Genomic DNA, 16,306 nt, shown 5'->3' on the forward strand with positions numbered 1-16,306 from the left:
TTAGTGTTTCCTAGGTTTGCACTACTTCCTCTTGGTTGAGTTAGTTTAGAGAAGCACTTGAAACTCCTTTGGAAATTCTGAGTTGAAGAAGTGAAGGTGGTGGAGGGAACCTAGTTCACCCTGGCTCATTCAGAATCTTGACTAAGTCAGTCAACATCTGGACTGGGACTGGGTTCAGTCACACTCCAGAAATTCTGAACTCAGCATCACTTTATATAATACCTTCTCCAGCACTGCTCCATAAAATCCTTAGTTTTGAGGAAGAAAAATAATCTGTATTGGAGTTCTAGACCTTGTTGAATGGTCTAGGGATCCGTGGTAGAAATGCCACTGGATCATGGATATAGAAGGATTTATACATTAAATATTTGGAATATGCATGTTGATTTGTACTTTGGCCCTAGGCCAAATAATTATTAGGGGTGGGCCTGAAACAAAGAGCTTTGTTGACATCATTTATTACAGCACTGGATAGCTTTACAAGAAAAAATATCACTGATTTCAGGTGTTGGCACTGACTTTGACTCACTTCTTTCATTCAAATGTATATATATATATATATATATATATATATATAGAGAGAGAGAGAGAGAGAGAGACTCTAAGACCTAATATACTATGATAAATTTTACTTTATTCTGAATAATAATTCAAGAAATACTGATAATACACATTTGTCATTTACAGAATTTTAATTGCTAAACTCTACATTGACATTTTTAGGGCTTTGGGGAACAACAGTATTTTAAGTTTAGTACCACTGACTTAGAAAAAAATAGTGCAATCAATAATTTATGTAAATGTAATTTGTTAATAAAAACTTCAACATACTACAATATGTACTTAAAATATAGAAATGTTACTTTTCCCCAGTACCTCTTTCTCTCATAAAATATATTTTTCTATATTTTTGAAAATTTTAGAAATCAAGGACTACACTAACAGACATTTCCCTAATTTCTATGTACATGCCAATATCAATATGGTTTACATCATGCACTTTGAAATATGTTGTAAACGTCTTGATAATGTTGTAACAGAAGTCTAGGAAAGAGTTTGAGGAATACAAGGTATTTACTCTCAATTTAATTTGTGGAGAAGCCAATGAGCATTTAGGCAGTTGGAAGAGAAGGGAATAGAGAAACAAGATAGATTAAGGATCAAAGGTTTGTTTTGTTTTTGTTTTTGTTTTTAATAGGAGAATTCAGCATGTTTTTTAGACCGAGAAGCCAGGGGAGATTGCAGGTATTAAAAAGAGAGGATATAATTACCTGGGCAAGATCTCAGAGGGAAGGCTAGAAAGAATAAAAGTCCAATGAAAAGTTTATCAGGAGTAGAAAGAAGGAAAATCACCTTTTCCTTGACAAAAGGAAGCATTAGGTATAGATTATCCTGGTATCATTTAAACCTAAAATTCATAGGAATATTACTGAAAGAAAAACAAATTACTTTCTCTTAAAATGCTCATAGGCTGCTGACATTCTAGTCCAGCTACATAATTAAATTACATTTATAACAATGTACATAAGCTATAGCTATGCTGAGACCTCATCTATGTTCTCCCAAATAGAGTGACAATTTTTGAATAAAATAGAAATCCATATAAGCAGAGATTTCATTAGCTGCTAATGAGAATTTATGTCCACCCATCCCATACAACTTCAAAGTATGTGGTAACATTAATACAAATGGGGGTGTGGGGAAAATTTACAATATATTGATGTCATCTTGTGTCATCCAATGTAGAAACAACAGATCTAGGAAGCTGAGTCTAGCACTCAGGTATTTAAAGAAAGTCTTAATTTCAAGAAAATTTGGGGAAAACTCTTCCAGATATTAATTACGCTTTTTCAAGTGATTGCACTGAAAAATTATTAAACAAAGCTATAAGAACATAAACCTTGTAATATTCTGAAAATAAAATTAAATTCACACAAATGTCATAATTTTGATACCAATATAGTCTGTGTGAACATTAGCCACCTTATGAATGCCCCTATTTGTCCTTATTTTGCTTTTCTTCCTTTATTATTTAACTTTATTGCATGCATTTCATTGCCAAAGCACATTTTTGAAACCAGTCAAATATATAAATGAATAATACGTCAGTATCAGAGTTTTGCATTCAATATATGAATGCACAATGATTCACTTATTCATTCTAATGAAAATAAATATTTGGATTTTTCCAAGATTATAAATAATGCTGCTAAGAATATTTTATCCATACATCATCTGTACATAAATGTACTTTTGGTATATGCGATATCAACATCAGTAGAAATTTCTACCCTGCTTTTTAAACTAGTTATAACACCTACATGGTGTGAGTATCTCTAATATTCCCAGGGCAAACATTATGGTCAAGAAGGTCCTTTAGACACAGAAAATTGGGTATTCTCCTTACCAAGAACAAGGAATTCTATTTCTCTAATACCTGAGAACATATTGAGTCATAATGTCCTAAAAGGTTAAACTCTTCAAACCTCTATCAGTGAATTCTACCTTCAGATTAGAATAATCAAACCAGTGCTGAGGAGAAATGCAAACTGAAAACCAGTAAGTCTATCCTCCTTGGAAGAATGGTACCTGTCAAACAAAATAAATTGCCTGGAGAGCATAAGGAAATAGAAACTAAGATTTGCACTGAGCAGATATTATGTACCTTGTCCACAGTACTTTTAGCAGTATGATATAGCCAGTGAAAAAGCCAAGTGGCTCATGGGAGATGACTGTGGGCTATTGATAACAAGGTAGTGCCTCCTGTTGATATGGCTATGCCCAATACTGTCACCATCTTAGATACCATGGCCATGGTCCTAGGAGGATACCATGCCATAGTGGACTTGTCAAAAAAATATATTTTTTTCCCAGTATGTCTCTGGCCACAGAGTCAGAGATTAATTTGCCTGCAAGTGGAAGGGGCAACAATGGATCTTTCAAGTGCTTCCCCAAGGCTACCTACACAACCCCATGACATATCATGGGATGGTAGCCCAAGATCTGTTCTCCTTCCCCGCATCAATAAAATGTGGGCACTTTACATTGACCATATAATGTTGAATGTGAAAACTTGTCTCTGCTGCAGAACATTTTGCAGACTTTGCTGAACATCTGTGAGGGAGAGGATGAGTGGTGAACTCAGAAAATTCAAGGCCCAGACACCGCCAAGTTTTTGAAGTCAAACGGTCAGAAGATCAGGGCAACAAGCTGCCTTTGAGAAAGCAACTAGTGAAGAAGATTAAAGCTCTGGGCATCTCCCAAACAGGGCTACCATTTGGGTTAGACGTATCTGTGACTCTGGAAGACGTGGGTTAGCCCCTGTGGCAGAGACATTAAAAAAGGAGAGAATACCTCTCTAGAAGGGGGCAGAAACTCAATATATCCCTATAGAACAACAGCTCCTACAGTATACATTGTGCTCCTCCAGGTGGAGCCCTTACAAGGGAACAGCATATCATGGACCGAACTTATCTAGCTAATCAAGGGGTGGGTTGAAAATATGTTCCACTGATCTACCTCTGCCAGGGCTCAGAACTCCCACTTTGACTAAATGGCAAACCTATTTGATCTAAGTTCCTTGTCCACCAGCCAACTTCTCTAGAAATGTGGACACTATTAGGCCCTGTAGAATATGTAGATCCTCCAAATGCTCCCACCCCTATTGCTGTAGTGGCTTTTGTGGCTTGTAGAGAGGGAATGGGGAAAAATTCCCAAGGATGCCTTGTATACAGATTGGTCTAGTTAGGGCAACGAGCCCAATTGGATTGTAGTGGCTATTCAGCCCAATACTGACACCTTTGGACGGAAACAGGAATGAACTGTAGCAGCCAGTGGGCTGAAGTCAAGAACAGTTTGGCTGGTGATCATTCATAAGCCCTGGCTGTTAACCCTTTGCACTGATAGGCTGCTCTAAAGAGGTTGACATTATGGCTTGGAAAATGAGAAGCTGAGGTGTGAGTGATCACGAATAAGTCCTTGTGGAATTAGGGTATGTGGAAAATATTTGGGTTTTCTTGCAAGAGCCTGAAACTGTGCTCACTGTCTTCTATGTGCTGGCTCATAAAGTGCCAACACTCCCTGGAAATCAGGAAGCTGATACCCTAGGTCAAGTACCTGTCCTAGCAACTGACCTTTCAGGAAATACGGCAGATCGGGTTCAAAGGAAGAAGACCACTACAGTGCCTGAGAGGGATGGCATATTACCAAAGATACCAGGTAGCCTTTAAAATATGGTGACTTGATTAATGTAGTAAGATCATGACCTGTGTGTTCTAAACAATGGCCAAGGTAACTGCCAAAGGAGTCTGAGACCATCAGGAGGAATTGGCAAATTGATTGTATTGGCTCCCACCTTCCTAGTGAGGGTTCTAAGTATGTCTTGGTTTGTGTGGACACGTGCCTGACCTAACCAAAGCTTTTCTTATTGCCATACAACCCAGGCTGCCACCATTAGGGGATTTGAGAAGCTGAGTCCTAACTACGGGTACCCTTGTTGAATAGTGATAGGGATCACATTTCGAAGGTTATGATATACAAGAGCAGGCTAAGAACATGACATTGAAGAGAGGTTCTATCTTCCATATAACATACAAGAAGAAAATTCATAGAAAGAAAGAATGAAATATTAAACATCAGATTAAATTACTAACAACCACCTTGACTTGGCCAAGCTATTAATATATGGTGTTCTAATGTTATATCATCTTTATTAGAACACAGGGACACAAATGCATATTCTGAATGATTCAATCCCAGACTATGGGACTTAATAAATCAGTGGTTGGGTAATGGGGCTCTTGGTGGGAAAAAATATTGGTACTTATTTTGGGGATCATCATTTAAATCTGTATTTCTTTTGCATGTGCTTATATTGTTGCTATGGTATCTGCCCACGGTGCAGCTAGATTGTTGTCAAACAAACTACCCCCATACTAACAAACCAGTTGACTGCCCAGGGTACATTGTCAAGGTGGGGGGACATGCCAGATTATAAGAGCTGGTCAGGAGGGGTGGAGTATTGGAGGAGGTCATCAAGAGGAGGTGACAGCTGGTTGATTCCTGAGATGGACCCAGTAATCAGAGGCTCCTTATGCCTTCCCCTATTCTTGGAATGTATGTTCTGTACTCTTCCCATATTAGGAAATACTTCAGGTTGCAGCCCCAAAAGAGTTTGTGGTATTGAGACCATCTCAACTATCTATGTGCCTGAACCCTGTTAAGGTCTCTAGACTCTTCAGATTTTGGCAGGCAACTAGAGCTACTCCTTTTGCCACCACCCAGGGCAAGCCTGGTTTGTAAATTTTTTGTTGATGCAAAATCAACAAATCTTTTAAAAAACTTTGAAGAGAAAGGGAAAGAGTTTTGTTTGAGCCCAAGTTAGGACAGCTGCCTGGGATGTACAATCCTCACCAAGAAGAGAGCACTCCAGAAAAGGAACATTTGATGTAGGGTTATATATGTTTTGTTTTGTTTTTTTGTATAAAGAGTTACAAACCATTATGCTGGAGAACGTTCCAGAAAGTTCATCTTACTTTTTTATCTCCTGTTTTTAGTATATGCAAGGCTTATGACTTTAATCTTATGAGAACCAGGGAAGTTTCTTTCTCTTATCATGTGTTCAGAATGCTCCTTTTTGGGGGTATCTGACAGCGGCACAGACTCTTGATTTCTGTCTGCTCAGGGTCCTGGGATGCAGCCCTACCTGGCGTCTGTGCTCAGCGGGGAGTCTGGATCTCCCCCTTTCCTCTGCACCCCCCCCCAAGTAAATTAAAAAACCTTGATTTATTGGCTTTTTTTTTTTTTTTTTTGGCTATTTATTTTTTAACAAAGCAGACGTGTGCTTGGGGCAGAACTAGAGCCCCTGCTTTGAGGTTTTGCCAGTCATTCTGACCTTGATAGACGTTAAAGCATAGCTTGCTTAGGAGCCCAGAAGCAGACCACACAAACTACAACTGAAAATTTCCTCTTGCTTATTAAAACTGCCACCTACCAATCTGCAATGGTCTACCTTTGCAGTCTCCCCTTGCCCTCATATACATGGGCGAGTTTTGAATTCACTCGGGGGGAATACCAGTTGCAAACCAACAGACTCCACTGCATCAAAGCTGTATATCGCGCAACCTTCACCCTGAGGATATTGTAAATGAAGTAGGGAAGGAAGCACCCTGAATAGAGGATTGTAGAAGGCCCTGCAGCAGCGGCCCCATAGTTCTGGCCTTAATATTGTAACACTTAAACATCTTCACTCGTGCCTTTATAATCTTTGCCAGGGTAAGGCAGTCTCTGTGAAAGCTGCTGCATTCCACGACTGCTTTGGTACTTGGTAACATTCAGGACCATCCCAGGTGTGCTCCGTAAACCCTTCACTAAATCCAGTGTCAGAAGCAACAACTCAGAGCTCTCCAGCAACCACCCATCACGTAAGGCCCTTTAAAGTGGAGGAGGAAAGGCACAGGCTCCGAGCCGTGGGAGGGCGTAAGCCTGGAGGGGCCCACAGCCACGCGGGACATCTCGCGCTGCCTCGCACTATCCCGCGAGAGGTTTTCCGGCAGGAAGTCGGGCCACTTTCGGTTTCTCCCCTCCACAGCTTTCCGCGGAGAATCCGTATAGCCTGAAGTGATGAAATTCTCCAGTTTCCCATTTGATGGTCTCCACTGCAAATGCCTGTTCACGCAGATTGGAAGGTATGCCAAGTATGCCTATTTCAGAGTTTCAGTTAAAATTTTCATTCACGCTTTTACTGAAGGAAAGTCTGTTCCGTGAGGGTTAATTGCGGCATGCGCGGAATTAGTCTGAGCGGATTTGCTGAAGTGAGATAGGTACCAAGACAGTATGGACTCCAGACAAGGCCTGACTTGGACCGATAATAGTGTTGCTTTTCAGCCGCGGGGCCAAGGTGAGTTTCTGCTGGTTTGCGCCGACTTAATGGAAACTGCTAAGAGCGAGGTGATGGTTTACACCTGGTGTAGGCGACCTTTCCCCACCCTGACGCTGCCACTGGCGCTGGTTACTTCACAGTACTCTCTTGGGTGCCCTGGTCTGAGGTATTCTGAACCTATCTGGGTGGTTTGTGACTTGAAGGAAGGTGCGTCCACTATAGCCCCGCAGATGGAGGACAGTAAGAGCTAGCTTGTGGTTTCTGAGCTGTGCTGTGAGGCAGCCTTCGAGATGAAGCTCCTACTTCAATGCTGCTGCCATTTTTCGGCAGTGACCTATAGATGCTTAAGCTCTGGCAATTGCAAGTCCTGTGAGTGATTGAAATTTGTCTGGCTGCCGCAATTAGTGAAGTCTCCACCAAGAAAAGCGAAGAGGGCTCCTGGGTGGCTCAGTCAGTTTAGCGTCTGCCTTCAGCTCAGGCCATAATCGTTGGGTCCCTGCTCAGCGGGGAGCCTGCTTCTCCCTCTCCCTCTGCTGCTCCCCCTGCTCGTGCTTTCTATCAAATAAATAAGGAAACTCTTAAAAAGAAAAAAAAAAAAAGATAAAACAAATAAGCAAAACCAAACAAACAAAAACCAGAAGAAACAGGGAATGCAAGGAAGTGAAGAAAACAAAAAGGCAAGACACCCATAAGTCATAACCTGAAGAAGAAAAGGGAAGGTGTTTATTGTATCCAAAACAAAGCTAATTGAAAAAAAAAATTCTGGAAAGTTTAGTAGTAGGGGAAATCTGAAAAGGAGGAAAGAAGTCAAAAAGATGAAAAATACTGGAGAAAATATCCTCGTTTTTATTTTCTAATAGAAGTTAGAGGATATCAGGGAAAAATGGAAATTAACAAATAATTTGTGAGACTCCCAAGAAAGGAAAAGGCAGTCACCAAGTACCAGCCCAATGAATTATAAGTCTCAACTAGAGTATACTTTATCATGCAATTTTGTAACACCAGAAATAGAAATAAACTATTTCAAAGAGAAAAAAAGAAAACATTCTAAAATACAGGATTATGTGATTATAGAATTCCACCAATACAGAGAAAAATCAAATATTACTGGAGAATTAAAAAAATATTTACAAAGAACAATTTAAATCTTAGAAAATTATGAAAATTTCAAAGTATGTCTGTATTTGTAAGTTATGGTCATAAGCATATGATTTCAAAGATGTATCAAGTTTTTTTTCATTATATGGAACCAGGGTATTATATAGTTGCTCCTATGTGTGTGTGCACTGTATAGGGGCATATGCACATGCATTTGTGGAATACTTTAGAAATTTGCACATTGTGCATGGGACATGCTAAACCTCTCTGTATCTTTCCAATTTTAGTACGTGTGCTACTGAAGTACTACTATAGGATTGTGGTTAATATCAATAATAATAATTAAAAATGGTCATAATTTTTTTAAGTGTTACAAATAGTGGTCACATATTCATTTACTTCAGAAGTAGAGAGAACAAAGTTTCTAAATCACTAACTATACTGGACTTGAGGACACTAGAAAATAAAATGTTAATTTTTATTGATAATTATATTGAAAATTATTGATAATTATTAAAGTGTTAGATGTTTTAAATAATAATAGACATTTTCATTTTTAAAAAAGTAAATAGTGGAATCTTATCAATCTGAAACACATGATAGTGATGGAATATTGTTCTTGATAATCATGGGTTTCTGTGTATCCCTGAAATACAACCACATCAAGGAAAGGGGAACTTAAAAAAAATACTTATTATTGTATCATTTGATTCATTCCTGTGTTATGAGTCTGGGTGTCAATGTACCAGAAAATTTAGCCTTTACATTTCCAAAAGGTATTTTCTAAAGGCTTTGCTAATATACTGTTTCTTGTTACTTCTCAAAGTCATCTCATTCTTTTTCCCCTCTTTTATACTGAATATGTATCTTGATAGCAAGAAATAAAGAAGATAAATATGTTTTCTTGACATTAAGATGAAGAAACTTCATAAACAATATGTTTCTATGGCTGTAGTGCTTATGTGCATGCCCATGTACATGTTAATTTCATAAGGTTTTAATCCTTGACTCTCCTATTGGAGATTACTGGCACAGGCTTTCTATTTGTAATCTCACAGAAGTGATTTTTGGAGAAGGAATAATCTTTGTTGTGTTATTTACTGCATGCAGTACAGCTCAGTAAATAAATTGCACAGATACAGTTTATTGTATTAAGGAGAATCTGTACAGAGCAAAGATGACTTGCACTTGTGTGCTCAGCACTACTCCCTCTTGCTTTTTGTATTTGTGCCAATGTGCTTTTGGTAGTATTAATTGAGAGGAACCACATGGTGTTTTAAATAGAGTCATGGGAATTTGTCCCATTATACAACTGGGTAACTATACAAAACTTCCATCAGTTCTGACCACACCAAATATTGCATCCTGGCGTCAACCCAAGACATTACATTTATCTAATCATTGACTTTACATTTACCTCAGTCTATTTCAAGACAAGAAATGAAATGCTTGCTGCAAAATTACATTTCCAGCAGTTTCTGATAAAGGAAGGAGATGAACTTTGAATGGGGCAATTGTTTTCTAAATGGATTTTTAAGACATGGTATATTGGGTCTCGAGTTCATTGATTTGTATTGGACCAAGAGATAGGTTGAAAGGGGACATCTCTCCAGTGGAGAGAGTTGGAAGGAGATTGCTCGTTCCCCGAATCAAAGGCCTCAAGCCAAACTGAAAAACCTGCTCACAGAGCAAATTTCTTTTGATTCCTTAAAATAAAATTTCAAAAACCCTATAAACACAAGGATATCTCATATCTCTTAGGACATTTTAAAGAGAAAAATACATTAGTTTAGTAGATGGTTCAAAGGATTAGAAATGGGATATAGTAACTTTCACCCCTGGGTTACCATTTGATGAATGCCACCTAGCTTTAAAGTGATCATAATTCTTTTATTGTGTTGCACTATGATAGTTTAAGGAATAGTCATTGGATTTTCATCACGGAAGGAACCCTTGGATTCCCAGATTCCCGGATAGAGGGATTTCTGAACCTCAAAAAAAAAAAAAAAGTAATGCTAGTTGTTTGAGAAAATATGTTTACTTATAATAAAACACCAGAATAAAAGGATGTTTTCCCCAAGCTAAGTATCTAATTTTTATTATGAAGTATGCAGACATAAAGCCTTTAATTGCCTTAGCCCCAGCATAATAACTGCAGATACTCTTTCCATTCACTAAATGAAACCCGTTTTTTTAAATGCCACTAAACTATTTGCTTTATTATTACCCTGTGGAAATAAGTTACATTAATAAAAAAGTTTAGTCTTGTCTGTTATTACCATTAACTATTTTTTATTCATCTTTTTAGCAGATAAAAGAATATACAGATAGTATTTTTTTTTTCTATTCATAATTTTAGAAGTTCTGTTTCTCCACCACTAAGTAGAATGAGGTTTTTTTTTTTTTTTTTAATAAATGCTTCCCATTAGAACTTAATTTAAAAACACATAAAACATCCATACAAATGAGCGGCATAGAGATCCCAAGCTATTTCATTGAGGACCAGTGGCCAGTTTTATCCCTACCTTGCTTTTTTAAACTGCTGTTGAGTTCAGGGGATGTTATGTCCCAAGAATCTCTCATCAAGGGATTTTGCCTTTAAAGCGCATCTGATGGGACTGTTCAGTGATCCTGTAGATGCATTCTATTTAAAGAATCAGGTCATGCACCCTTGTGGCACAGAGAGTTGCTTATTTTTCTAGACAAAGAATGTTAAAAAAAGAAGTGTTTAAAAACAACAACAAAACATTGCAATGTTCTCCTTGTGAGTAAATCCAGAGTTATTAAATTTGATTTTGAATTCATGAGTCTGTGGTTCAAAAAAGTATCTCCTCCCCCCACCTGTTTGTTTCTCTGAAATATAGATAAAGTAGTTAGCTTTATATACCCACGGAGGGGTGCCTGGGTGGCTCTATGGGTTAAGCATCAGACTCTTGGTTTCTGCCCAGGTCATGATCTCAGGGTTCTAGAATTGAGTCCTGCCTCAGGCTCCATACTCGGTGGGAGTACTCTGTACTCCTTACTCAGTGCTTGAGGTTCTGTCTCCCTTCCCTACCTATACCTCCCTGTGCTTGCTCTCTTAAATAACATCTTTAAAATGGAAAATGAATTGTTATTGGCCATTTCAGACACAAATAATCCATTCAGAGCCTTACAAATGGATGGAATAAAGTTCCAAATGATTTCAAAGTGGACCTAAAAGGAAGTATTTTAATTTTATAATGTCAACTTGTGAGATTACTCAAAGTGTGTCTAACTATCTCACTTTTTTGGTGTTCAGTATTCAGAACTGCTCTTCTCCTTTTCTTTCTTCCTTCTCTCTGCTTCCTTTCTCATTCTTTGTTTCACACACTAAAAGGAAATCAACATATTTGCTTTTGACTTTTCCATTATAGCTTTATTTTTTTGGAGGACACTAGATGGCATATATCCAAGTGGCTGTTAAGATAGAATTTAATCATACTTACAAACAGGTTGATGTCAATAAATTATATTCTGGAAGTGCTTAAGCACAAACAAATTAGAGTACTGAGCAAATTTTAGTTGATGGTGTTGAAAATCATATTTAGTGGTGGAGTTATAAGTTCAAAGCTGGTAAAATTTTAAAGCTCGTGTCACCTAATATGGTGATTTCAATGTGCAATTCATCATTTTATATTCTTTGATTAAATATGCATCCCAAAAACATTCTATTATCTATGAAAAAACATTTTTAATGGGTAAACATGAAATTGGATTATTAGGACTACGTTTTACTATATATAATTACCACAAGTTATAACTAATAATACTGTATCTATGCACTTTGCTTTCTTCAAGTTCTTCAATTTTGCCTGAGATTGTATAGGATGTTGAAAAATATTTATGTATATTACATACAAATAAATATAGGAAAATACTTTTTGGCATGTGCCATATATGGACTCACTTTTGTGGTTGTTTTAGTTTTGGAATTTTTTTTTCATTTTATATTACTTTAGCTCTTACTGTTGTCACTTTGCCCTTAAGTTATCTATGATATGAATTTAAATCTACATTGCACAATGTGCAGAAAATTAATATATACCCACACACCTCTACCTCAGGATTAGGGAACATACATTTGTGGCTTACATCATCATATTATTTCTGACTCAAAGCTTCACTTCAACAGATTAATAAATTTCATGGATTAAGTCCATATCCTACCTATAGTTTCCATTCCATACATACTTGGATGTAAAACTTCATGAAACCACACATAATGTTATGAGGTGTTTATGTGCACTGAATAGTTGAGGAAATGGTAACAATCAACATCCCCCAAATAGAGTGTATTTAAGACTAACTGATAGCATTCATTCTGAAAGTAGTTTTTTTTTCTTCCCCAAGTCTTCACTGGTAAATTCCTCACTTGTCAAGTCTGCTCACATAATGTATGTTTTTACAACACTTTTTGATTGTTTTTCCTTCCTTTCCTCTCATCCCTTTTCATTTTGGAGAAATCACTATAGAAGCAAACAAAAAGGCTCTATACATTTCTGATGCAAAGGAATTTAATCCTCCTTTCATTTTTTCCCCCTCTCCATCTAGACTCTGCCAGAAACTGTTTTTCTGTTTCTAAACAAAGGCAATTAATCCTCAAGACAAATTATCATTCTGTTTTTCAATACTATAAGTACTTATATGGATAAAATGTGAGAGTTATCATTTGCTTATTTCTGTGCTAACACCCTTGTTCTATGAAAACCTACTTACAATGAGTAATATATTGAAAAGAATGCAGTTCATTTAATAATAATAGGTGGAATTTGTTGCCAATACACAGTCCAGTTTTTCAAGATCATATCTTCCCTTAAGGATTTGAGAGCCTGGTAACCACTGAGCAATTTGTCACTGCTTGGTCCCTAATGGTGTAACATAGAGCTAATTGTCATCCTGAAATCAGTTTTCTTTCAACTGCAAATATATGAGAACACCGCCAATGGAATCAGTTAAAGTCACATATTAGGATGTCAGTGACTTCAGTGGTACCTTTTTAAATTTTTTTATTCAACAATATATTCATTTCCTACTGTGCCAATCATAACATGAGGTCCTGAGATTATGGTAGTCTATATAAAGACACAGAACCATCCTTCATAGAGCCCACTAATGGAAAAGGCACATATTTCTCAAAGCTGTATTCTTCTGGCAGTTCAGCTTCCAGTGTCCTAAAAGTCAATAATTCCAGCACAAATTGAAATCTTAATATATCTTGTATTTCCTAGCATCAATTGAATATAAATAATAATATATTGGCATCAATACATTAACTGTATGATGAACTCCCCAAAAGACCATCCGAAAAGCATATTCATAAATATGACATAGTTTAAGTAATGTCTCAGTGCCACTTCCTAGGAGTGCACAGGAGAAGAATGAGGCACAAACTCCCCAGTCTTGTATTTATTAGATACAAGACAACAAAGGAGAAGAAGGTTATACATTAACCTTAGGTCTTGTAGGTAAACAAGAAAGAATGTGAGTCATATGTTGATTGTAAGTCTTATAGGTAAACAAGAAGAGGAGTAAATTGTGTCTGGTCCAGCAGCATGATTTGTCCTTGAGCAACCCCGCTTAGAGGGATTACCATAACAGCAGGCTATCTCTGAGGCAGGGGAGTCAACGAAAAAGGGAAGCAAGCAGTGTTCTGCCCTGAGCGAGCCTGGCATCCCCAGCTGGGTATGCCCAGCTGCTGGGCTTCAATGACGTATATCATCCTCTCCACCAGAGACCTGCTGATGGTATAAGGTTTTTCTCAAGGTCATCTTTAAGCATGCTTGTGTGACCAGTACAACTCCTCATTAGTTAAAGTTATATTTTAAGCAGTATATTATTCTGAGGGATGGTTACATCCCAGGGAATTCAGGAGTGGATATTTATAGGATTTTAAGGCATGAGCTAAATGATTACATGGTGACTCTGCTAGGTCTGGAAACTGGTATTGGGCAGAGTTTGTGACATAATAGCTTTGGATTGAAGAGCAAGTAACTTTAAGGGAGCTTTGAAAAATTAGTCTTTATAAATAAGATAGGTTAGTTGCTTCATAGTTTCCTAAGAGTATGTATTTCATGAAGCAAGTAGCTAAGTTATTTTTGCTTATTCTGAGTATTAATTACTATAGGAAAAGGAGCATATACCAAATATCAATATTGTATAATACAGGAATCAGAAATTATTTCAATGTTTAGCTTACTTAAAAAATAATGTATTAGAATGTTCTTAGAACATTTTTTTTTTAATTTTTTTATTTTTGATAAACATATATTTTTATCCCCAGGGGTACAGAACATTTTTTTAGACATTTTTAATGAAGCACATTGGTTAAACCATTAATTTTGTTAGGATTTTGCTTTTGTTGACTCCTTTTTCTTATATACTATAGTCATGTAGGGCCTAAAGTCAATATCATTTCCTTTCAGTTGGAAATATATATATATATATATATATATATATATATATATATATATCTGTGTGTGTTTAATTGTATATACACATGCATATATACACATGTAATATTATATAATATGAAATAAATTATTATATATTACATACACTGAATTTTTCTTTCTTGTTTTTACTTCTTAGGGGGTGAGGGGGGAATGAGGGGGAGGATCTTTACACAGTATTACACCAAATACCCTGCAGCCTCACAATTACCAAGTTCTTTTCTTTACAGTTAATCCTACGTGCTTCATCTGTGGAGAGTTACTTCTATTAAAAACCAAAACCAAAACAAAAAGCCCTCATTCATGAAAAATCGCTTCAAAATCCTTACAATAACCTCCTTACTACCAGTACCACCTAAAACTTTGGTAAGCTGTTTGGTGATCAAATCCATCCTGACCCACCTTATCTCATAATTTGCTACATTCTGTAATTTACTCTCCCACTGGGTGCTTTGGCCACATTGAATTCTCTGTTAATGAATACTTTTTTTTTTTTTAAAGATTTTATTTGTTTGATAGACAGAGCTCACAAGTAGGCAGAGAGACAGGAGGAAGCAGGCTCCCTGCTGAGCAGAGAGCCTGATGTGGGGCTTGATCCCAGGATCCTGAGATCAGGACCTGAGCTAAAGGCAGAGGCTAACCCACTGAGCCACCAATGAATACGTTTTTACCTATGTTTTTTCCTCTTCTCATGAAGTGCCCTTCTTTTCTCTGTGTACCTAGTTATTGTTTTGTTATCCTTTAAGACTCATTACAGGCATTCCATTCTTAAGGAGAATTTCTCTCATGGCTTAAGGCAAAAATGATTATTCCTAATCAAATTGTACATTATAAACATAGGTTCCTAAGAAAAGCACTCTAACCAAACTTATGAATGATTATGTCATACATTTATATTGGTAATTAAAGTAAGAACAAAAAATGTTTTAAAGAATCCATTCATTTATTCATCACAGAGCAAGGAAAAGAAATTAAAAGAGATGGTTGTACTTACCAAACCAAAGGAAGAAGGCTGCATTGGGATAAGTGAAAATAAAACAAACCTAGTTACAAAGTGTCTATATGCAGGATACAGAAGTACAATGAGAAGTTTGAGGTAATGACAAGCTTATCAAAGTGGCTTAAATGTAAAGGTGGGGTGGAGATAAAAATCATATTTGAGGGAGCTGATGTGTGTTTGAGAGGAACAGTAACAAACCACACTCAAAAGTTGAGTATGATAGAGAAAGATGAGGAAGAAGACCCATAGTGAAATTTGGAGCTCTTTTGTTTTTCAGGAGGGAAAAAGAACAAAGATGATACATTTGTAATTCAGGAGAGAAAGATGATAATAGTTACAGCAAATTCCAAGAAGAAGTAAGATGAGGTAGTTAACTAGGTAAAACGTGAGTAGTGGTATTAACTCTTAAAATGGAAAATGAAAAATGACATTGGATCCAGAGATGGGAAGAAAAAGGGGGAAAAATGACTGCAGATGTAAATAAGTACGTTAGTAAAGATCAATAAAGATGTGAGGATGGATGCAAGGCAATTTCTTGAGGAAGATGGATGTGCTGGCTGGGAAGGAGACTTGAGAGGAGGAGGTCTGGAATAGCAATTGAGGATAATAGAAATTGTAGATCAAGGATAACTAAAAAGATTGATAAATTATTCAGAATTCCACTGTTTGGAAATTGAGAATATATAATGGCAACAAACTATACATTTATGTAATTTTAATCCTAAAGTCTTAGAACATTAATTGAAACCCATGTTTTAGGGTCTGGGTAACTCTGTGAATTGGGCATCTGGACTCTTGGTTTCAGCTTGGACTGTGATCTCAGGGTCATGGGATTGAGTCCCAGCTCAGGTTCCTTGC

General features: G+C 36.9%; 1 pseudogene; it reads right to left on the minus strand.

Moving 5' to 3' along the window:
• Positions 1-8,188: 8,188 nt before the first annotated feature.
• On the minus strand, positions 8,189-8,285 carry LOC123388387 (annotated as a pseudogene).
• Between the last annotated feature and the right edge of the window lie 8,021 nt (positions 8,286-16,306).

Source organism: Mustela putorius, unplaced genomic scaffold, assembly GCF_011764305.1.
Source record: "Mustela putorius furo isolate JIRA1106 unplaced genomic scaffold, ASM1176430v1.1 tig00003898_pilon_pilon_pilon, whole genome shotgun sequence".
Classification (NCBI taxonomy): Eukaryota; Metazoa; Chordata; class Mammalia; order Carnivora; family Mustelidae; genus Mustela; species Mustela putorius.